This window comes from Polypterus senegalus, chromosome 18 (assembly GCF_016835505.1).
Source record: "Polypterus senegalus isolate Bchr_013 chromosome 18, ASM1683550v1, whole genome shotgun sequence".
NCBI classification, from domain to species: domain Eukaryota; kingdom Metazoa; phylum Chordata; class Cladistia; order Polypteriformes; family Polypteridae; genus Polypterus; species Polypterus senegalus.
Genome location: NC_053171.1, coordinates 50,141,484 through 50,166,507, shown reverse-complemented (window position 1 = coordinate 50,166,507; position 25,024 = coordinate 50,141,484). Strand labels below are relative to the sequence as shown.

At 40.3% G+C, this 25,024-nt stretch overlaps 1 protein-coding gene across 1 annotated transcript in view; it reads right to left on the bottom strand.

The window, feature by feature from the left end:
* Positions 1-22,622, bottom strand: part of si:ch73-212j7.1 (centrosomal protein of 170 kDa protein B) — a 125,879-nt gene extending 103,257 nt beyond the window's left edge. Inside the window, exon 1 of the mRNA XM_039741416.1 lies at positions 22,367-22,622. The gene's annotated coding sequence lies outside the window, so the exon portion shown is untranslated. The remainder of the gene's footprint in view (positions 1-22,366) is intronic.
* Positions 22,623-25,024: the final 2,402 nt, after the last annotated feature.

The following is a 25,024-nucleotide window of genomic DNA, read 5'->3' as shown; positions in this document are numbered from 1 at the left end:
TTCAGCCACAACCGGGTCTCCGCTTGCAGCATCACCAGCCGACCACCGAGAACGAAAAAGGGCAGCCTTTCGTGGGACACTGCAAGGCTGTTTGGTGGGCAGGCAGTGAAATGCCCCCCTGTGCCCCATCCAGCCTCCATCAAGTCAGGAGCAGTAGCTACGGCGTCATAGTGGGCGGGCAGCGAACCGGCTCCCTCCGTCCCCATCAAGCTTCGCTCCTACACACGAGCGCTTGCCACGCACCCAGCTGCCCACTGAAAATGAATTGGGAATGAATGGGGGAGCCGCCCGAGGGACACTATACTGTGCAAGCAGCGAAATCACCCCTTCCAGCCACCACTTGCAGCATCCCCAGTCCGAAGATGACGGAGTAGCAGTTACTGAGGAGCCTGCGTTACATCCCCCAGACAGATGAAGCAGCTGCGGCCCCGTTTGTAAGTCGTATGTCGAATGTCCATAACTTGGGGACTACCTGTATCTGTAGGACACAGTGTTAACACTAGAATTACCAGAGACTACAAAAAAACTCAAAAATCCGTCCCACCTTAAATCACTTCTCACCTCTCCGTTAGAGTCCTTTATCCTGTAAATGTGTGGATAAGCAACAAATAGGAAGCAGCCTGCTATCACATCCCCCAACCCCACACAGTTTTCTCAGCTCAATGACATCTTTTATAAATACTATATCGTTATTTGGAACACTTGCATTTCATGTGTGTTCCGTGTCTACAACGATCTATGCACAGTAAACACATCGTTAAAACAGAAATGTTTTTCATGCTTTAATTGAGATAATGTAGACATAAAGTGTATAATGTGTTGGGATCGTGAACACGGCTGAGAGAATAAAAAAAAAAATCTTCCCTTTACAAGTATCATAAATTACACTGGCTGTTACAGACTGGAATCAAATGTATGTTTTTATTCTAAAACTACCTGATTACCCAGTGGCTTCGCTCACTGAGTGCAAGGGAAAAAAATAAAATGTAGCATATAAATTAAACAGTAAAACATTAACATGTAAGAAGTAAAGATACATTGAGCAGTACTGGAGTGCTTTCTGGTAAAGTACATTTTAAAGGTGGTATAACACAACACATTTTGTTATGTTACAGCCTTATTCCAAAATGGATCAAATTCATTTTTTTACTCAGAACTCTACACACAACACCCCATAATGATAACGTGAAAAAAGTTTACTTGAGGTTTTTGCAAATTTATTAAAAATAAAAAAATTGAGAAAGCACATGTACATAAGTATTCACAGCCTTTGTAATGATGCTCAAAATTGAGGTCAGGTGCATCCTGTTTCCCCTGATCATCCTTGAGATGTTTCTGCAGCTTAATTGGAGTCCACCTGTGGTAAATTCAGTTGATTGGACATGATTTAGAAAGGCACACGCCTTTCTATATAAGGTCCCACAGTTGACAGATCACGTCAGAGCACAAACCAAGCATGAAGTCATAGGAATTGTCTGTAGACCTCCGAGACAGGATTGTCTCGTGGCATAAATCTGGGGAAGGTTACAGAAAAATTTCTGCTGCTTTGAAGGTCCCAAAGAGCACAGTGGTCTCCATCATCCGTAAGTCGAAGAAGTTCGAAACCAGCAGGACTCTTCCTAGAGCTGGCCGGCCATTTAAACTAAGCGATCGGGGGAGAAGGGCCTTAGTCAGGGAGGTGACCAAGAACCCGATGGTCACTCTGTCAGAGCTCCAGAGGTCCTCTGTGGAGAGAGGAGAACCTTCCAGAAGGACAACCATCTCTGCAGCAATCCACCAATCAGGCCTGTATGGTAGAGTGGCCAGATGGAAGCCACTCCTTAGTAAAAGGCACATAGCAGCCAGCCTGGAGTTTGCCAAAAGGCACCTGAAGGACTCTCAGACCATGAGAAACAAAATTCTCTGGTCTGATGAGACAAAGATTGAAATGTTTGGTGTGAATGCCAGGCGTCACGTTTGAAGGAAACCACGCACCGCTCATCACCAGGCCAATACCATCCCTACAGTGAAGCATGGTGGTGGCAGCATCATGCTGCTGGGATGTTTTTCAGCGGCAGGAACTGGGAGACTAGTCAGGATAAAGGGAAAGATGACTGCAGCAATGTACAGAGACATCCTGGATGAAAACCTGCTCCAGAGTGCTCTTGGCCTCAGACTGGGGCGACGGTTCATCTTTCAGCAGGACAACAACCCTAAGCACACAGCCAAGATGTCAAAGGAGTGGCTTCAGGACAACTCTGTGAATGTCCTTGAGTGGCCCAGCCAGAGCGCAGACTTGAATACTATTGAACATCTCTGGAGAGATCTTAAAATGGCTGTGCACCGACGCTTCCCATCCAACCTGATGGAGCTTGAGAGATGCTGCAAAGAGGAATGGGCGAAACTGGCCAAGGATAGGTGTGCCAAGCTTGTGGCATCATATTCAAAAAGACTTGAGGCTGTAATTGCTGCCAAAGGTGCATCGACAAAGTATTGAGCAAAGGCTGTGAATACTTATGCACATGTGATTTCTCAGTTTTTTTATTTTTAATAAATTTGCAAAAACCTCAAGTAAACTTTTTTCACGTTGTCATTATGGGGTGTTATGTGTAGAATTCTGAGGAAAAAAATGAATTTAATCTATTTTGGAATAAGGCTGTACCATAACAAAATGTGGAAAAAGTGATGCGCTGTGAATACTTTCCAGATGCACTGTAAGTAGCACTAACAGCAGCTTAAATGTACAGGGTGACACAGAAAAACGGGAACTTTTGAAATATGTAGTGGCAGCCATGTACAGTTGGCAGCACAGCGGAACAGGGACCTTGAGCTGTAAACAATCTCGACATTTAGTAATTTAGTAATCAATTGCAAGGCAATCAATGGCAGCTGTGCGAGAATTGTTCGGTAACCGTGTCATCTCAAGATTCGGTGACATTCCCTGTCCCTCAAGATCACCGGATTTGTCCGTTTGTGATTTTTTCTTGTGGGGCTACCTTAAGAGTCGGGTCTACACGACTCGGCCAAGGACACTGAATGAATTAAAACAAAGAATTGAAGACGAAATTTGTGGTATCCCAGCTGAGATGTTGCAGCGATCAATGGGGAACCTCAACAGCAGATTGGAAGAATGCATTCATACAGGAGGACGCCATCTACAGGACGTAATTTTCAGACCTTGACAATTTGGATTACTGTCTCATAAAAGGCAAGTTGTAGTGGTTCAATTGCTATCAATAAAATTTTTTTGTTGTATTCTATTTTTATTGGGTTTTTCAAAAGTTCCAATTTTTCTGTGTCACCCTGTATTTGAATCATATCTCGGTAGCAGATCCCTTGTGAAAGGCGCTACACAACCGCTGTGGTATAAAAATTACATTTTCTATGCGATCCTGCCAATTTTTGCCTGACAACCTTGCTCTACGTGCCTGTGATTTAAGAGAAAAATTATTCTGAGAAATGTGGACGCTGCCCTTCCGTGCTTAACGGGCAGAAGGTCCAAACAATTCCCAAGTCCAAAACTTAACATAAAGAGGTCGGTACATCTTCTTTGATGTAAACCCTCCATCTTCTTAAAAGAATTAATCACAAAAGCAACCTTGAATGTTGTGGGGTTTTAGTGACCTGAACTCACCTTAAGGGACAGTAAGTAGTCGTGAAGCGCAATTTACAAAGAGAGTTTTGCTTCGATGGCGCCGATCACACTCATTCACAATGATTTCCACTCTCCCAGGAGCCGACGGGGCACTCGAAGTGTCACAAACAGTGCGAGAAGAGAGGACGCCGCCCGAAACTGTAAAGCTCTCGACCCGGCAGAGCAGCCCGACATTCCGCGCCTCCGAGCATCCACTTTGTTCTCACGACCCCTCGTTGCTGAAGGCGGTATCGTCTTCACATTGTTTACAGCTAGGCGCAGTTAAAAAGTAGAAAGACGCAAAGCTGTTTCCTCATCTCTTCTACTATCAAGTATTGCCAATTAAAAAAAAGTTATAATGTGGCAGTTTCCGCGACAGTCACGTGGACAAGTAAATAAAACTTCTCTGTCAGAACATGCCTGGCGACAAACGGCTCAGCGCTGGAGTCCAGAGAGGAGGGCTGAGAGAGGGCGACGTGAGGCGCACTCCTATGGGATAGATTGGCGTGTTTGTGTTTACTTCTTTTCAATATCAGTAAAGTAACTCTCACACAAATAATAACAATTCATAAAGACAATATAAAAATGGCATCCACAAATGAAGTGATTAGTTCCTGTATTATGTTCTGTGCTCATAGGTAATTTCCGTTAAACACATATACACACACATAGAGATATATATATATATATATATATATCTCTATCTCTCTCTATATATATATATATATATATATATATATATATATATATATATATATTGTCACACACGCGTGAATAGGAGGACGCTGTGTGGACCAAGTAATAGTAATTCCACGCCAGGCCAGGGGAGGGCGGGGTGCAATAAACCTTCTCTTGCTATCTCTGCAGACCAGCCGCAGGAAAGCTTATCTGAATCAGGAACATCACTTCCAGTTCCGGCGCCCAGAAGAACGTCACTTCCAGTTCCGCGCCAGGAAAACGTCACTTCCAGTTCCGGCGCCCAGAAGATTGTCACTTCCTGTCCCGATTCCCAGACTGATGTCAGAGAGACATCACTTCCGGTCAACCAACATCACTTCCTGTTAATGTCACTTCCTGTTTGATCATTTATAACCGCCATCTTTGCAACCCTTGAGCAGTTCTGTTTTGGACTCCGTACTGATTACATCAGTGCTGAAACTTAAAAGACTCCTTTGCAGCTAGGAATATTATATGGGTGGCTGCCCCAAACCTTTTATACGTGTGTCGAGTGGCTTCATTTTACTATATATATATATATACACTAGCAAAATACCCGTGCTTCGCAGCGGCGAAGTACTGCCTTAAAATTTTTATTAAGAAGAAAATTAAACCTTTTAAAACTGAGAGAAAATATACCAATAATTATTTGTTAAGGATCTCTTTGTATGCCACGTTGTCAGTTCAGCCCTCCAGTTGTAATATGACCAAGCTGTAGCTGTGCGCTGAGCTTACTCTTGAGCATGCAAGTACAGTTGGCCATGTGAACAGTAATCTTGTTTCAAATCTCACAGCTTGGATTGCTGCTGTCATAATCGGTTTGAATCTCATGGTTTGTTTCAATTACGACAGTATTTGTAGGACTTATGTTGAAGAGACATTCGGCATCTGTCAAGCGTTGTAAGTATACAACCAGTTTCATTGATAACTTCACATCCAGCTTTTGAGAGTTTAAACATTTCTAAACATCAAAGTGTCCACTACTGAAATCGTCAAGTGTGAATCTAAGATGTTTAAGAGGCATTGGCGGTTGTCCAAAGGTGTAAAATATTTGGCCATTTCAGTACACTTGAAAGCGACAACCGAACAATTCAGCTGCAGCCATCAACTCGCATGCAGATGCATAGGTGAAGGGCTTAAGCATTTCACTCTTATAGTCCTCCTGTGTAGTATAATTATCTCCTGTACCATCAATAGTCCACACCTTCAACCTGTCCCAGTCATTCAACACATAAGACACAATGATCCTCCGGATATCAAGAGTGAGCCTGATATGGCCGTGCAATATGTAACAAAGAGAATGGAAAAAGCAAGGTGCCATCTCCGGGCATGGAAACCACTTGGTAAGTGACAGTTCTTTGATCGATGGTGATCACCTCGATAGACATGTTAATGGGGGTACGGTTGGAATGATAAAGGAAATGGGTACCTGAACAATGTAAAGTAAGTCTAAAATACCTACACAATAACTATAATCGTAATAAATGAACAATAAAACAGCGGAGAAGCCTTGGATTAAATAAAAAGGCTGTAGTTATCAGCAGGGAGACGTGAATACCGTGGCAAAGCAAGGAGGGGAATGTAGAGACTGGAACGACAGACGGCCTTATATAGGCAGGCAGCCAACAATGTGGGAGGCGTTGGGATGGGGGACCCAACGCCCACACACGGTGATCGAGCTGTAGGCTATGGACGTATATATGTACGTAAGTAGGATTCAGTTAGCGTTGGGAATCCGCGTACCAAATTTCTTGAAGATGGGCCCATAAGTAACAAAGACCGTTGAAAAGTTCAATATGGTGGCCGACAGTGGCATCATACCACCGAAATAAGTACCAAATTTCAGCCTTCTACCTACACAGGAAGTTGGAATGTTCAACATGGCTGCTGACAGTGGCGTCACACCACCGAAATAAGTACATACATTGGTTTCGGTTAGCGCAAGGAAGCCGCCTACCAAATTTCGTGAAGATGGAGCCATGAATAAGAAAGTTCAATATGGCGGACATTGTTGACCGTTATGACCGTTACGTGTAGAATTTCGAAATGAAACCTGCTTAACTTTTGTAAGTAAGCTGTAAGGAATAAGCCTGCCAAATTTCAGCCTTCTACCTACACGGGAAGTTGAAGAATTAGTGATGTTTGGAAAATTCAATATGGCGGCCGACAGTGGCGTGATACCACCGAAATAAGTACGTACATCGGTTTTGGTTAGCGCAGGGAAGCCACCTATCAAATTTCGTGAAGATGGGGCCATAAATAAGAAAGTTCAATATGGCAGACGTTGTTGACCGTTATGACCGTTACGTGTAGAATTTCGAAATGAAACCTGCTTAACTTTTGTAAGTAAGCTGTAAGGAATAAGCCTGCCAAATTTCAGCCTTCTACCTACACGGGAAGTTGGAGAATTAGTGATGTTTGGAAAATTCAATATGGCGGCCGACAGTGGCGTGATACCACCAAATAAAATACGTACATCGGTTTTGGTTAGCGCAGGGAAGCCACCTATCAAATTTCGTGAAGATGAGGTCAGCCTTCTACCTACATGGGAAGTTGGAAAATTTGTGACGTTGGAAAGTTCAATATGGCGGCCGACAGTGGAGTCATACCATCGAAATAAGTACGTACATCAGTTTCGGTTAGCGCAGGGAAGCCGCCTACCAAATTTCGTGAAGATGGGGTCATAAATAAGAAAGTTCAACATGGCGGACGTTATCGACCGTTATGACCATCACGTGTAGAATTTCGAAATGAAACCTGCTTAACTTTTGTAAGTAAGCTGTAAGGAATAAGCCTGCCAAATTTCAGCCTTCTACCTACACGGGAAGTTGGAGAATTAGTGATGAGTCAGTGAGTGAGTGAGTCAGTGAGGGCTTTGCCTTTCATTAGTATAGATATAGTAAGAATACGAGCAGTTCACTTCTCAAAACGGAGTCATGTGGGATCAAACTCGTGACCTTTTGATTCCCAGTCAGCAGCTGATACTGTTGCGCCACAGAGGCAGTCATAGTAAATGCCTGTCAATGTCACATGCTAACGCGGCTTTTTTCTTACCGCTACGCCACGGAAGCTGTTTTCTTTTCCTTGAAGCTTTTGTGAAAGTGTTTATTTGATCTTTGGACTTCAGGCTTCATACATTACTAGCAAAATACGTGCGCTTCGCAGCGGAGAAGTAGTGTGTTAAAGAAGTTATGAAAAAGAAAAGGAAACATTTTAAAAATAACGCAACATGATTGTCAATGTAATTGTTTTGTCACTGCTATGAGTGTTGCTGTCATCAAGGATTTAATTATCATTATTTCTTTCGATCAGGTTCATATTTGGAGGATGTGTTGTGTTCAAGTTATATTCCATGTTTGTCAACCGTTGTAAAGATAACAGGTTTCATTCATCGAAGTTTTCACTATCCAAATCGGTACTCGTGAATCTAAGATGTTTAACAGGTATTCCCGGTATTAAGTTGTGGATTTGCCTGTGAATATTTAGCGGCAGCGTGTTTATGAACTTAATTCAAACTTAAGCTTTACACATTGCTTTCCTATTGATATGTCTACAAAGGCTTGTTCAGAATTAGAGGGTTGTTCCTTTCTTACTGCATCAATAAACAGCTCGTCTTCCTCTTTATCTGAGACATCAAACACTGCATGCACGGGTTTACCTTTCCCAGTCCCGCAAAATCAGTTCACATGAGCAGCTCGGAGTACATGCATCGAAGGTTTTCAGCTGTGCTTGAGCTATCTCATGCGATCTTGTGACGTGCACGGCTTTACTTAATGTTAGCTCAGACCCGGCACTTAAAAGTTTCTCTCGCACCTTTGCTTAGTTTGTGCCAAACACTATTCTATCCCTGACCATCTCATCTTCGTTTGCATAAGCACAGTCCTTCACCAGCAATTTTAACTCCATTACAAAGTGATTAAAAGTCTCGTTTATACCCTGCATCCTCTCATTAAACTTGTATCTCGCGAATATCGTATTCGTCTTAGGCATGACAAACGCTAGCGGTAGCGTGTCTATAAACCTAATTTAAAGTTAAGCTTTACACCTTGCTTTCCTATTCATTTGCATAAGCACAGTCCTTAACCAGCAATTTTAACTCCGTTACAGCAATGTTAACTTCGTTACAAAGTGATCAAAAGTCTCGTTTATACCTTGCGTCTTCTCATTAAACTTGTATCTCGTGAATATCGTATTCATCGTAGGCATGACAAACGTAAGTGGCAGCCTGTCTATGAACTTAATTTAAACTTAAGGTTTACACCGTGCTTTGTTTCCACAGTAGCTGCACTTATGAATATGCTTGTATGCGTCACTCGCTTCATATTCTTTTGCTACCTTCTCAATTGTGTAATGCGTTTTTTTGTTCAGCACTCTTTGGAGCTCTTCCTTGTTCTCCGCGTACTGCGTTCACAGTCAGTTCATGTGAGCCGCTCGGAGTACATGCATCGAAGGTTCTCAGCTGTGCTTGTGCTATCTTATGCGATCTTGCCATGTCCACGGCTTTATTTAATGTTAGCTAAGACCCAGCACTTAAAAGTTTCTCTCGCACTTTTGCTGAGTTTGTGCCAAACACAAGTATATCCCTAACTATCTCATCTTCGTTTGCATAAGCACAGTCCTTCACCCGCGAATATTTAGCGGCAGCATGTCTATTGGATTGCTGCTGACGGACGGCCTTATATGGGCAGGCACTCAATTACGTGGGAGGCGTGACGATGAGGGACGCAACTCCGCCTCACACGCCGACCGTGCTGCAGGCTATGGCCGTATACAAGTACATAAGTAGGTTCCAGTTATGACCGTTGCACGTAGAATTTCAAAATGAAACCTGCCTAACTTTTGTAAGTAAGCTGTAAGGAATGAGCCTGCCAAATTTCAGCCTTCTACCTGCACGGGAAGTTGGAGAATTAGTGATGAATCAGTCAGTCAGTCAGTGAGGGCTTTGCCTTTTATTAGTATAGATATAGTTTATGCCTACATGTTGTCATTTACTACTAAAATATGAAAAACATTTCTGTTTTAAAAATGTGTTTACACAGATTACTGTAGAAACGGAACACACATGAAATGCGTGTGTTCCAAATAACGATCTATTATTTCCACTCTAAAACTCCACTTCACTCCCAGATAATCAATCAAGGCATGAGCTGGGAGAAGTTCGTGCACGTTTTAAGCCGGTGGGGGGATGGAATAGCCGGCTGCTTACAGCTTGTCTTTATCGGCACATTTAGAGGACAAAAGATGCTCATGGTGAGGTGCGAACGGATTTATGGTGGGCTGGATCTATGAGTTTTTTTCGTAGGCTCTGGTAATTCTAGTGTTAATAAATGATTTTATCTCCCCTTACAACACTGTGACAAAAGTTGAATAATTAAAAATCGCATTTGATCAATCACACCATTGCGCTCACGACGCAAGCATGAACCTACTTATGAAATTATTCCATATTTTTTAAATAATAAGCACAACTCCCGAAGTCACATGCTGAAATTCTCCTGCCTTGAAGACAAAGTTTTTGTAGACACGACTCCTGTTTTTCTTTTGGACATGTGATGATGCAGTACTGTATCATCATCAATGTCAGCCACTTTTATATGTAATTTTTATACACATTTTTCTTACATATTACTTTGCCTTCTGGAATAATCCATGAACTTCCAGTCCTTCATGAGTCAACTACCAAAACAAAAAAGCTAGAACAGTCACGTTTTTGCAATATTGGTAAAGAATAGTACCCAAAGTATTCTGATATCCTTGCTACATGTGACTGCTCGATCAATTTATCATAACTGGAGCAAAAATAAAAACACCTGTTTTCTTTTTTTTATTTTTATGTTGTAAAGTGATATACGAGTGATCATCTGGTAAGCCTTCCTACTATTTGTCTCTAGTGATGGCAGAAATTCTGCGTTGATTGTACTCTTGTTGATGTATTACTCTGCATACCATTATTTTTAATACAATCTGGGAGAATTCTTCTTTATGAATAGGTAACGTACAGGTTCCTAAGTGTATTTAGTGCAAATAGTATTTAAGTGCAATCTGTCAAGTGGAGAGTGAACAGAATTTTGCTTTTTGATCACTTGAACTCTAAATAGATAGCTTACTACACACAGTGTCACCATAAACATTAAAAAATGTAGACTTTAGAAACTTATGTCATTTTTATTGATGATTTAAGCAAGTGGATCTTTACTAAAAGTGAACTTATTTAGAAGATTAATAGCAGGAAAGAAAGAGTACTCAAACCAGTTTCTTTGAAGCTTTAAAACACTAAATACATACTAAAATAAAAATACAACTGGCACTGCTGGTTGTATCTATAAAAAGCAGTACAAAACTCACTAAATATCAAAAGATCTTTCTCAGACAGTTGAGATTTCAGACAGAGTGGCACTCACAATACAGTCACCAGCAGTTCTAAGGAAGTTCTGACAACATGCTGGCACACAAATGTCTATTTTGAATCAGACTTGCAGAAACCCTAGTTCAAACATTTTAAACTTCAACATATGGAAAATGGTTGTTATTTTTTCCCATTTTGTAATTGCAATAGAAAAGGAATCATCCTTGTGTAGTGAATCCATCTTATGCTGAAAACGGTGGAAACGCAAAAAATTAAATGACAACCTTGGATAAAATTTAGGGCAGAACTTTAAAAAATGAGGGTGTATGGTGCCATGGCCCAGTTTCCTCCCACAGTTCTAAGAGGAACTCAGTGACTCTGCGATATTAAATTGGCCACAGTGTCAATGTAAGTGTGTGTGTGTTCACCCTATGATGGACCGTGTCTTGTCCAGGTATTGTTGCTACCTTGTACCTTATGTTGGCTCCAGCTTTCCTGCAACCCTGGACTGGATAAGTGACTTATAAAATAGACGAATGGATGTATAGTGCCTGATCTAGTCCTTCAGGAAACACCATAAACTTTCCTGACTAAATATTTGGTCACAAACTTTCATCAAAAATATTTAAAAGCTCAAAAAGCCAATTTGATTCTCAGTGACAGAAACATGAGAGAGAACTGCCTCATTGTGCTAGTGTGACACACTGTCTAAACTTTATCTTCCATTATGTTCTGGAGAACTTCATCTCTATTTTCCAGCTATGTTATTTAAGATGACTCAGGCCATTTTGTGGGTATAAGGATGTTTCTACATTTAAAATATACAGCAACTGGTTTGTTATTGTGTTTTGTTTTACTGTTGTTGGTTTTTTTAAACTAGACAAACCTGATTAAAATCTGATTAAAAAAAGCAGTTCAATTAAAGAAAATAAGGGAATATCATGAGAAATTTAGGGCAAGTAAAATAGTCTGCTGAATCTAAGCCAGAAATCAGCTGCATAAATGAGGACAAATGTCAGCTGCCAGAACCCCGGACTAAAAGGGACAAACTAGTAATAATTACAGTTAAGCTAAGAAGAGTGTGCATAAATAATTAATATTAACTACAAATAATATTTACAGAAGGTAAGCAATAGATCAGTTTGTTTCAAAATATGCTGTTCAACTGCTTGTACTCAAAAGGAGAGGCCACTGCCGGAGATGGACACAGCTTTGGATGTAACAGATACTTGGCTTAGAGTTAAAGACAGGCCTCAAACTTCTGAGCAGGTAAATGGAGCAACAGAAAAAAACTAAATACCCCTATCCTAATCTGGGCCCCATTTAAACTTGGATCGAACATTTGTCATAATCTAAACTTTTTTAACCCAAATTCTAACATGGCTACCGATTTAGCTTCTTATTATATTTCACACAAACAAAATATTTTACTACTAAAACAATAAAAACACACAGTCTTAAAAGTCATCTAAGCTAAAGTAATGTAATCAGATAGACATCACAGACAAAATGCACAGTCACAACACAAATGGAGCTGAGCTACATTCATGCTATTACATTTTCCTTTAAAAACATCTTAATCTACACTGGCATTTTCACATAAATTACAAAAGCATCTCCATTTACAATAAAATGAATGAAAATGCATATGACGCAGATGTTCGCCTACACTGAGCAATGTGCAAACCAAAAATGCACCTAAAACATGCAGGTGAACACAGGTTACCCCTTGTGATTTACGGATTTGCAATTCATGGATCTATCTATTCATGGGTTTAAAATCAATAATTAAAAGGGAAATTATTTTGCAAGTTTTGCATCCTATTGTGGAAAACTGCAAACGATGCTATAAGCCCTGCTACTTAAATGCAGTGTCATTTGGCAGCTTCAGCCATTGCCATGAGGGCTTATAGGTAAAAGATGAGGATGCTAGCTTTAAAAGTGAGCCATATCTAGCCGGCAGGATTGTAATTAGTGTTGTCTTTTCTTTCAATGCTTCCATGCACATTGGGATTACAATAACACCTACTGGATTACAGTTTTCTCTGAATGTATGTTCTTGTCCTGTGCCCGCTTCCTCATGTTATTTTCTCTAGGTTGGCAAATGTCTTCATTTGAGGGCACTCCCAACCTCTACAAATGTTCACATACATCTGTATCAATGTAGCACAAAACTTTACATAGCTTTCCAGAGACTATTCACAGGGGATTTCATTTCATAACTACACCACCATCATCTACAAAACTGAACTGTGTCGTTTTTATCATTTTGTGCTTAGTGTTTTGTTAATTTTTTTTCTAACTGTAATAGCAATCATTTTTGTCGTTTACTACCATAAATATTCATACAAATTTATTATAAATTACATTTTATAAAAAGTTACAGTTCACTAAAGAACTGCAGGACTATGCACTTTGTCTGGGGATGCCACACATCTTTGTCTTGGCAGTCAGACTCACAAGTGACTTGGTAACGCAGTGATCATTTTATCTTGTCTCACAACTTTTAGAATGCTATTTAGTGTAATAAACTTTGGAGTAATACAACATATTTGTGGATATTCTCATTCCACAGGGTCCTGAGCCACTAATCCCTGCAAATTGCAAGGGATTACTGCACTGCCGAAAACAAGCACACACCAAATTTAACAGTACTTTTTAGCTGAAGCTGAAAATAAGGCACTGTTTATGATACCTATAGCATTTGTGGCAAACAAGAAAAAGAGTTTGTTAACACACTACCTGTTATTTTATTTAAAAAAATGCAAGTGAACCGCTTTAAAAGTTCCTGGCACTGAAGCTAACACAGGCATGTGGTTTTACACTGGCACCTGAGAACAGGTTGAATCAAGGCGGGGCAGCACTTCATGTATATATAGGTTCAACTTATTTTTTGCCCAACAAATTTAGACATTTTGACTCTGCTTTAAATAAATGTCTAATATACAGTGATCCCTTCCTGTATCGCGCTTTGACTTTCGCGGTTTTGCTCTATCGCGGATTTTATATGTAAGCATATGTAAATGTATATTGCGGATTTTTCGCTTGTTCGCGGATTTCTGCAGACAATGGGTCTTTTAATTTATGGTACATGCTTCCTCAGTTTGTTTGCCCAGTTGATTTCATACAAGGGACGCTATTGGCGGATGGCTTAGAAGCTACCCAATCAGAGCACGTATTACATATTAACTAAAACTCCTCAATGCTATAAGATATGCCTCCTGCACAGTGCTCGATTGTTTGCTTGTCTCTGCCTCTATCTCACCATCTCTGACATTCTCTGCGCCTGACGGAGGGGGTGTGAGCAGAGGTGCTGCTTGCACAGAAGCTGTTTGCCTAGTGGATACGGACGCTCCTCTAAGAAATTCCGCTTTATCGAGGTGCGTCCAAAAGCACACTTATTGATTTTTTGATTGTTTGCTTTAATCTCGTGCTCTCTCTCTCTCTCTCTCTCTCTCTCTCTCTGACGTTCTCTGCGCTTGACGGAGGAGATGTGAGCAGAGGGGCTTTTTGCACAGAGGCTATTTGCTTAGAAGATAGGGACGCTCCTGTAAAAAATGCTGAAAGGCTACCTTCGCATTGATCCCTTCATTGCCGCTGCTTTATCGCGGTGCTTGCATACTTAAAAGCGCAACAGCCCTATTGATTTTTCATTGTTTACTTTACCCTCTCTCTGACATTCTCTGCTCCTTACGCGCACTTTGAAGAGGAAGATATGTTTGCATTCTTTTAATTGTGAGAAAGAACTGTCATCTCTGTCTTGTCATGGAGCACAGTTTAAACTTTTGACTAAAGGGTGTTATTCATGTCTAGAGGGCTCTAATAATGTTAAAAAACGTATTTAGAAGGTCGTAAACAGGTTTTCTATGTTCTAACTGCGAAAATATTAGATTTATAAATAAAGAATCCTACTTCGTGGAAATTCATTTATCTGTCTGGAGCGGATTAACCGCGATAAACAAGGGTTTACTGTATAACTGTGCGGAGAATATTTATAAACAGTGTGGGAGAGTTTCTAAGGGCTTAAAATATATAAAAATAATCATACAAACATATGGTTTCTACTTCGCGGATTTTCACCTTCTGGAACGCAACCCCCGCGATCGAGGAGGGATTACTGTATTTGCAAAGGATAAATAACTAAAAGCAGGATTCTACCCATTTTTAAACCCCACCTAGCACATTTCCAATGATAGACACACTAGACTGAAAAGAGGGATTGCATTCATGAACTGAAATGAAGAGTGTCAGAAGGGGCTTGGGTGCCACCTTATCTTAAGTCTTGTGGGCAAAGAGAATTGTGCTGCAGCCACTGGATGTAAGGGACATTGTGCATAGGGCCTTTTGTGATTGTCAGTTTTTGAGTGGTTCCATAAATTGGTCATTCTATTGCTTTTTGACCTTCTGCTTGCCTCTTTTGGAGCCTGTCTCACAAAAACTTCAGAGGTTACCGCTTGCTGAGTAATACTACTGAACACTGGCTTTTGGGGTGTGGAATTCAAGCCACAAACACAGAGAACAGAACAATACATACTTGGCAGACAGGACACACCAAAGTACAGATAAGGACCCATGACACACAAGCAGAAATAAAATAAATTTTACTAAAATCCGCAGATCAAAATGACAGTTAAAGCAGGGCACAGGTGAGAAACACAAGGAATGAAAAGCACTATCAAAGCATTTAAAAATATGCAACACAAATACCAGAACACAAAAGTGGAAAAAAAAGATTCAAAACCATTAGAATTAAAAATATGAGAACAATTTCACAGGCCTTCTAGGCCAAAATAAAAAAAAACACCTTCACTGATAGTTTCACATGAATTTTTGTTTTGAAAGCTCAATGCAAATCTCTGTACACACATAATCAAGGAGCATTAACTGGCAAACATATAAATACATGCATCTAAAAGAAGAAAAAAATATAACAATTTAATTCCAGTTGTCTGTAAAAGGTATCCAGCAAGTAATGATAACCAGATATCCATGCAAACATGAGAAACATATACCACTCTAAATTGATTCTAATCGGGCCAGAAATCATACACAGGTCCCTGAAGCTGTAAAATACCAGCACAATGTTTAATGCATTACGTGTGCAATTGGTAATTAGTAAGCAAATGTTATCAATTAGGGGTATGCGATAAATCAGCCATTAAAGTTTTATTGGCTGATAATGCAGCAAAAAATTAAAAAAAAAAAACAACCATAATACCCAATGTCAATGTTGCTTCTGAGATGCTAGATTGATAAGTTGACATATCATGTATTGTCACACACGTGCGACTAGGAGGGAGCCGAGTGGACCATGTGGAGGTAATTACACACCAGGCCAGGGGGTGGTGTGGTGCACTAAACCTACCTCTGTTATCTCTGCAGGCTAAATATGGGAAAACCTGCCTGATTCAACATCACTTCTAGTCCTGGCACCCAGACTGAAGTCATTTCCGGTTCCGGCCAAATTACATCACTTCTGCTCTTTGGCTTATAAAGCTGCCATCTTCTCCTAACATGGTCAGTTCAGTTTAGGACTCAAAACAGTGCACATGAGTGCTATTTCAAAACCCTTTTGCAGCAAGGGACAATATATGGATAGCTGCTCCAAGCCTTTTTGTGTGTGTCAAGGCTGTTCATTTCACAGTATACACTACATGAGCTAAGACTGCTCGCTAAGCACTTGCTTGGAAAAACATCACTTGTGTGGTCATTTTTAAATGTGAATGCCAGAACAACAAAACAACAGCATGGAAAACTTGTTCTGTGTGGCTGGACAAGCATACTGCTAGCCACAAAGTTAAAGGTAGAAAATTTGGGGTTGCTAACCCTGTGTAATTCTCCTTTATTAGTTGAGCTGTTATTTTAAAAGGTTAAAGGAATACTGCTCACAAACATGATAATTTTTTAAATCTGTAACTTATCCCTGTTGTTTGTAGTGATGATTGAGAAAAACATTTGATCTTACGTTTTAATGGAGAATGACATAAAAAAATACTAGAATTGAATGGGAAAACAAATATCAAAATGTTCAAAACAAATACTCTCAAATTACTTGTGTCATATAATCTACATGTCAAGTATCCAGTTGCACACCCAAACATATTAATTTTGGCTGAAATCTTCTTAAATGAACCATTTCCAGAAAAGACGCTTGTGTGTTCAAATGTGATCAAACGTTTGAAGCAATAGGCACCAAAAGATTTTCAGGGAGTCTCCTCTTGCCCAAGAAATTTTAAATTAGATTTATTTACAAATGAACACCCCAGCATAATAGTCTGTGCTAATTAATTCAGAAGGTGTATTTGCCATATTGGGTGAAAAAATCATTTGCATTTATCTCTGGAAACCTTCAGAAATTTTACCAAAGCTTGGTGACTGCCCCTGAAATGTCTTATTTTACATAATCAATAATTTAAGGACTGCCTTGCCAGCAGCCTTTAATGGAACATGCTACAGAAAAAAAGAAAAAATAGCTCAAGTGTGCATGAATGGAGAATGAAGACCAGTTACATCAGAAACATTCAGGAAATGCCCTTGACAGAAGTCAGTTGTGAAAACACAGCTGGAGTCTTCTATTTCCATAAATAAGAAACATTTCCTTCAAATTAAACTAAACCCTCAATTTAGAAAAATTATAAATGTAAAAAAAGTATTAACAATATACTATGCTTCTTGAAGCACATTCTTGCAAAATTGCTTACAAAAAGAAAGACTTTTTTAATAGCAAAACAGTTTATTATGTATCACTCTGACTGCTCTTTTTATCTTTGGGTGATTCTGGTGTGTATATGAGAGGTTGGTTGTATGTCATAACATCATAATATGTATTTATTTAATGACCTTCTCTAAAAAAGGACACATTTCCTCCTAGGGACAAATAAAATGCTATCTATCAATCTACATACAAGCAGTCCCCTGACATTCACCAGCACTTCCAACCACATCTTCCTGGCCTCACCCAGTAAACTTAGATCACAGTGTACTTTTTCATATAATGCAAGTGGTTGAACTACCTCAGCCTGTTTCAGCTAGGAACACAACATATTGCAAATCCATTGTCATACTCTAAAGTTAAATTACCTTTCATCACATAAAACTCTGTACATACATCTAACCCCAACTACGCTTTACCTTCTGTCTTTACTGACCACATATAGTGTTAACGAGAACATAAAGCTGTAGGATGGGCATAGCTGTATGTAACCTGGCTTTAGGAGAAACATTAATGTACATTCTGTAATCCCAAAATAAGCTGTACAATAAATATGTAGAGAACCAAGACTAAACGCAATAAAATACGGAAACAAGTACAAGCAACAGCAAAAGTGCGACATGCATTCTTTCTCCGATGTAGAAACCTCGTCATCATCCGAGTTCACCTCTGTTATAGCGCGTCTTTATGTGAAAGCAGCAGCGTCACACCAGGGGGAGCATGAACGTGACTGAAAGAATAAAACCGAATTAAAAAAAAGCTAACTTTTACAAGTACCATAAATTTAAAACGGCTGTTACAGACTCAAATTAAATATATGTTTTTATTCTAAAATAGTAAGAATAAGAGCAGCTCACATCTCAAAACAGGGTTCTTTTTCTTGGGTTATATTCTTGAATAAAAGCGTACTTGTTTTTGTTATACTTGTACCTTTTGTGAAAGTGTTACACGCTTCATGTCTACATTTTGTCAACCATTACTAAATCATGAAAAACGCTTCTGTTTTAACGATGTGTTTACATAGATTGTTGTAGACACGGAACACAAATGAAATGCATGTGTTCCAAATAACGATATAGTATTTACTTTGTACAACTCTAAGCAACTGACACGCAGGTAAAAAAGACTTGAGCTGAGAAAACTTTGCGCAGCAGTGGGGGGTTGTGATAGCAGTCTGTTGCTGCTTATCGACACATTTACAAGACAAAAGACGCTAATGGAGTGGTGTGAAAGGATTTAAGGTGGGACTGATTTACGAGTTTTTTCATAGGCGTTGGTAATTCTTGTGTTAACAGGAGCCACCTCACTCCATTCAAAGAGCCAGAGTGAGGAAGAAAAGGGACGAAGCATGCCAAGAGGAACAGTGGAGGCGGACCACAAGGGGAGAAGGGAGTGTATTGGTGCTTGATGTACTGTGTTGTTGAGGGGAGCAAGGGACACGTGTTTTTCATGTGTAAATAAACGTGTGCTGTGCTGAACTCGTGTCTCTGTCTGTCTGCATCAAGGTTGGGCAGCTGGAGCGCCCCTGGTTTCCATAACATATTACTGAATTACAGTATAAAGAAGGAATATTGAACAGTGTTCCTATGAAAGGAGTTATATAAAAAGCTCTTTATAGTTTTCATTTTCTATTTTAACTGGTCCCTGAGCTGTGCTATTGTATCTAAGCTGTTGAAGCAGTCAATCATTAGCCCAGTTCATCAGGTTTCCAGGCCAAGCAGTCTGAATGAATACAGGGTCATACATTAAATCTATACTATTCTCTGTGAGCATGGTTCATATGTCAAATAACTATTTTTGGATTTTTCTTCAGCATTCAGTACCACCCAGCCTCACAAAGTGACTGAGAAATTAAACAGCATTATTGTTAGCCCATTTATTACATTACAGATTCAGGACTTTCTTTTAAACCGTTCATAGAGTACCAAAGTACAGAACACTTTTTCAAAAGTCATTCTTTCAGACATAGGCAGCCCTCAAGGATGTGTTTTATCACCTTTACTGTTTACACTGTACACAAGTGACCCTGAGACAAAACAATGACCACTGTTCCATTATCAAGTATACTGATGACACCATGCTGATAAGACACATATCTGCAAGAATGAAAGACATTATTTAAATCATGGAGACTGTGTAGTAAATTGGTGCAATTAAGAACTTTCTTACTCCAAATGTGAAAAAGACCCAAGAAATGAGATTTGACTTTAAAAAGGAGAAATTTGCGTTGTTGTTCTGGGGGAGGAGGTAGAAGTAGTGACTGAATAGAAAACCTACATCTCAGATAATAATCTTATTGGAATATAAATTTAAAAAACAAATAATCTAAATGCCACCAGTGCTTTTTCACCATCTGTAAACTCAGACTATTTAAAGTGGATAAGGACCTCACATTGTCCTTTTATCACAGTGTGATTCAGTCTGTCATCACTTTCAGCTACATTGCCTGTTTTAGTGCTCTGACAAACCACAATTTAAAACATATTCAGCAGATTACTAAACATGCAGCTTACATTTTTGAGGCGAACATAGATGATTTGGTAAGTCTGTTAGAGGACGATGGTGAAAAAACTGGAAATCATGACAACTGATGACAGACACACCTGCCACGCAGAACTTTACATAAGGAAGAATAGACACTATAAAGACCCACACAAACCACTACAGAAATTCCTTTCTTCCCAGTGCCCTACATCTTTTTTAATAAGGAACATTGATTATAATTTTAAAAAGAGAATTCCACAAGTGTACAGTCTTTCATGACCATTTTAGGTAAAAACATACAACTAAACTGCCAGAAGTAATTAACAACAAAAATTTGTTTTCAGATTATGTAAATATTTTAGAATTTCATTTCAAGTGGCTCCGACATCACTTTAAATCATTTGAAATTTTTTAAAGAGGACACTAAAAGGGAAAATTTAGAGTTTATTAAATTCATTTTAGTTTGCCTTCTAGTCTAAAAGAGGAGTACAGGATGCCATTGTCACTTTGCTTCAACTATTATATAACCACATGGATGACAACTAGACTCACAAGAGGCTCCAGGTTGTAGACTTGTCTTCAGGTTTTAATTCCATTCAGCCCCACCTTCTTACAGACAGAAATAAAAAAGATGATAATTTTAACTTCAGCTTGGTAAGGTGGCTCAATAATGTTTTAACAGATAAGAGTCAAAGAGTGAAAGTCAATGGCCATCTGTCTGACATGCTGTCCTCATCAACAGGGGGGTCGGTTTTGTCTATTTTTCACCTCTCTTCACCTTTCATCCTCTACACTACTGGTTATTGCAGTAAATTTGAAAACAGGCTCATCTAAAAATGTGCTTGTGACTCAGTGATTGTTAACATACTGAATGAAACAATTCCTGGCCCAGTGGCAGATCACTTGGTTAACTGATGTCATTAGTTGTGGAGTCTTTTCTACACCTTAACATTAAAAAAGCTAAGGAACCTATACAGTATTTGATTTCAGAAGTAAAACAGTTCACCAGCAAGAAACAATTATCAAAGACAAGACAGCAGAAATTGTTTAGTAATGAATATCTGGGGACAATCACCTTTTTAGGAAAACACTATTGTCTCAGAAAACAGTGTCTGTTTTTAATGTGAGCCCTTCCATTATGTCACTCTTCTATAAATCTTGATACTGAGTCTGTCTTCACCTTTGTTTGGCTGGCCTGGTTTGGAAATCCTAATGTCAGCAAACAAAAATAGAATAAATCACACTGTCAAATTGTCCAATCTGACAGAACTGTTTAATAAACGAGTATTACAGAAAGCAGAGGACATTCTGTCAAATAGGACTCACCCATTACATTCTCAATTTCAGTTGTCGCCATCAGCTCACAAATTCAAGGTTTCAAGGATAAAAAGCAACCGGTACAAATAATCCTTCATCTCAAATACTATTAATCTAATAAATAAATTCAACTTAATAAACATCCAAAGGTTTAAACCATACAATGACCAGTTAGCATTTGGATCACTCATCAGTGGAGACTTAGGTTTAATTAGCCCTTAGGTTAATTATGTCTAACATGTCTAATTTAATGTTTCACTGTATTATGGTTATTGCTATATTTTATTTATCTGTTATTTTGTTTATGATTGACAGCTGAGTTCTTCATTGATTTGTTTTTCAATGTTATGTCATGGTCTTGCTGTAAAAGCTGCTGACAAACCAAAATTTCCCCATTGGGACTGAAACACTGAAAATTGAAATTAACTTTTAACCTGTCTTGTCTCTTTTTTATGAATGTCTGTTACTGGATGAAACGGCGAAGGAAAATTTCATGTTTACGCCAACTAAAAACCCTGGTCCTGGATGTCTTAAGTCAAGCAGTGCAACTGGATTAAACAAATAAACTGGTAAAATGAGACCCAGTGAAATACAGGTGAACTTCTTGTCACCCATTAAAATCAAAATCAAGTCGGGGATCTGTTTGACTACAGTGTGAATGGTCTTATCCTGACGTGGTGCTGAGGAATGCAATTCAATTATCCGCCTGAATATGGGGAAGGAGATGAAGGAAGGAGTGTGTAAATGACTGAGCTACCTATAGTGGCCATCGCTCTCAACGGACTTAAAACGGCTGGGTGCAAAGGATACCGTCCAGCGAGAGGCTAAGCACCCTTACGCCCCGACACCGCCCCATAAAGCGGTGAAAAGATGCAGAGATCCCTTCCTTTTTTGTGTCCTTACGTCCACCCAAAGATGCTCCTCCTGTAGACCCCCCTTCCACCTGTCAAACACCACTTACTCCGCCATGACAAACCTAAAAAACCCGGCGCCCTACTCCTCCTAGGTGTGCGCCGGCTGTCTGTCTGTGCCTGTGAATGGGCCGGGTGCTCCATTGTGCGTCTACATGGCAGCAGTGTGCCAAAAGGCGCTAGGCCGGGAAAACCTGAGGAAATCCAGCGGCGCACTGAACGCATCCAAATGCACCGTGAAGGCGAGCCGAGACAACGGCACCTACCTACGGAATCCAGGCGAGATCTCCACCCCACACAACATGAAGAGCTCGGCGAGGCGTCCTCGTCTTCTGCCAACGGGCTGCTGCCAACACGGTCCTTCCCGACTGCTTGCAATTGGCGGTGGGGGGGGTGGAAGGCTGGAAGAACGAGCTGAGCAGGTGAAGCGCACACCCACCCACTCCCAGCGGCAGCGGCGGCCTCTCCGACTGCGAGACTGCGAGCAAACTGCGCAGCCTCGCCCCCGGGCAGCCAGCAGGTCGATGACGTCGCGCGCGCGCACACACACACACACACACACTACTCTCTCCTCCCCTTCCCGCCCTATAGCGACACACCGGCTTCACTGACTGAGTCTGGAGCGGAGGGAGCGAGCGACAGGGCAGGGCGAAGGGGAGATCGAGGTGCAGCCGACGACAGCAGTCCAGGAGTGTAACTTAAACGGGAGCAAAAGGACAGAGAGACCGGTCGCGCTCGCGCTATCCGTTCGCCGGAGTAGCCCGCTGTGATGCGGTGAGGAAAGAAACACGACTGCTGCTGGTTTGACGCTTAATCGTAAGAAAAAAAATATTTTAAAAGCTGATAGCACCTGGACATTGGGCACTAAGAAAACAGCAGCATGGGGCTATTCATTTTGTCTTACGTGCTTCCCCAAGAGGCCCCCCTTCCCTTGTTCAATACACATTTAATCTATCAATTAAAATTAGACCATATACAATCATGGCTAAATGTTCTGTAAATGACCCAAGTATTGGTTTTCACAAAGTGTAGTGCTTCGGTGTTTTTAGATCTTTTTGTCAGATGTTTCTATGGTATGCTGAAGTAGAATTACAAGCATTGCATAAGTTTCAAAGGCTTTTATTGACAATTACATTACGTTTATGTGCAGAGTCAATATTTGCAGCGTTGGCCCTTCTTTTTTTTTCAAGACATCTGCGATTCACCCTAGCATTATGGCAATCAACTTCTGGGACAAATCCTAACTGATGGCAGTCCTTTCTTGCATAATCAATGCTTGGAGTTTGTCAGAATTTGGGGGTTTTTGTTTGTTCACCTGCCTTTTGAGGATTGACCACAAGTTCTCAATGGGATTAAGGTCTGGGGAGTTTCCTGGCCATGGACCCAAAATGTTGATGTTTTGTTCCCCGAGCCACTAAGTTCACACTTTTACATTATGGCCCTGTGCTCCATCATGCTGGAAAAGGCATTATTAGAAACCAAACTGTTCTTGGATAGTTGGGAGAAGTTGCAAGTTGCTCTCAGAGGATGTTTTGGTCAAATTCTTTATTCATGGAAGAATTGTGAGTGAGCCCACTGCCTTGGCTGAAAAGCAACCCCGACATGAATGGTCTCAGGATGCTTTACCGTTGGCATGACACAGGACTGATGGTAGCATTCACCTTTTCTTCTCCAGATGTCCCAAACAATCGGAAAGGGGATTCATCAGAGAAAATGACTTTACCCCAGCAGTCCAATCCCTGTACCTTTTGTAGAATATCAGTCTGTCCCTGATGTGTTTCTTGGCTTCTTTGCTGTACTTCTTGACACCAGACCTGCCTCCAAAAGTCTTCGCCTCCCTCACTGTATGTGCAGATTCACTCACACCTGCCTGCTGCCATTCCTGAGCAAGCTCTGTGCTGGTGCTTCCCCAATCCAGAGCCCTGAGTAAAGAATGGTACCAAAACATCCTCCGAAAGCAACTTCTCCCCACCATCCAAGAACCGTTTGGTGACCAAAAATGCCTTTTCCAGCATGAGTTTGTTTGCCTGCACACACAAGACTGAGGTAAAGTGGGTAACCCAGTTAATGCAGAAACCTGGTTTCTTTATTTAAAAAAAAAAAAAAAGTTTACTTTTGCGAGTCCACTTTTGGACTTCTCCTTTGGCAAAACGCACTAATGCCATAAAAATGAGCTGAAAGCAGATTGAACATCAACGGCCAACAAATCCCAAAACAAGCATGGAGACCAGGATCGCACTGCTGAGCTTAGCACTGTACATTGAGCTTATCCACATAAATTTAGTGATTTGTGGAATTTTGAGACAAATTATTTCCACCAGCAGAAACTATAATGTGATTACCCTAGAATTTGCCTGAGGAAATTTTTCTTTGTGGATACCTCTACCATTTTCTACCTGTGGCTTCTAGATGTGCGTGCAAAGCAAGCATATGCACAGACTATGAAATCCTTAACTGTTTCCTGGTTAAGCTTTTAAGTTTACAGAAAAAAAAAACAAAAAAAAAAAACAGGTTACTCATGGAGAAATCTATATGAGTTAACCAACCTTCTCAGAGACCAGCATCCTTGTTTCACTAGCCGGAATAAGGGTAGACGTGGCTTTTTTGAAACCAGGTTTCTATGAATAACCAGGTTATTAAAGTGCATGTAAACACACTCATTGCCATAGGTACAGAGAAATTATTTGTTGCATGCAGTATTCAACATATATAATATGTTAGTATGACTAGTGAGTTTAAGTGCTTATGGCAATAGAATCAAGATGGAGATCTCCACAACACGACTCCGGTGATGAGGCAAAAAAATTTATCTATCCGTTAACTTTTAGTTGCCTTTGCATGACACGTCATTCATGCTACACAACGCGTCCAATTATTTGTCTTCTTTTCAACATACCCATTTCAAGGTGTACCTTGTGCTTCGT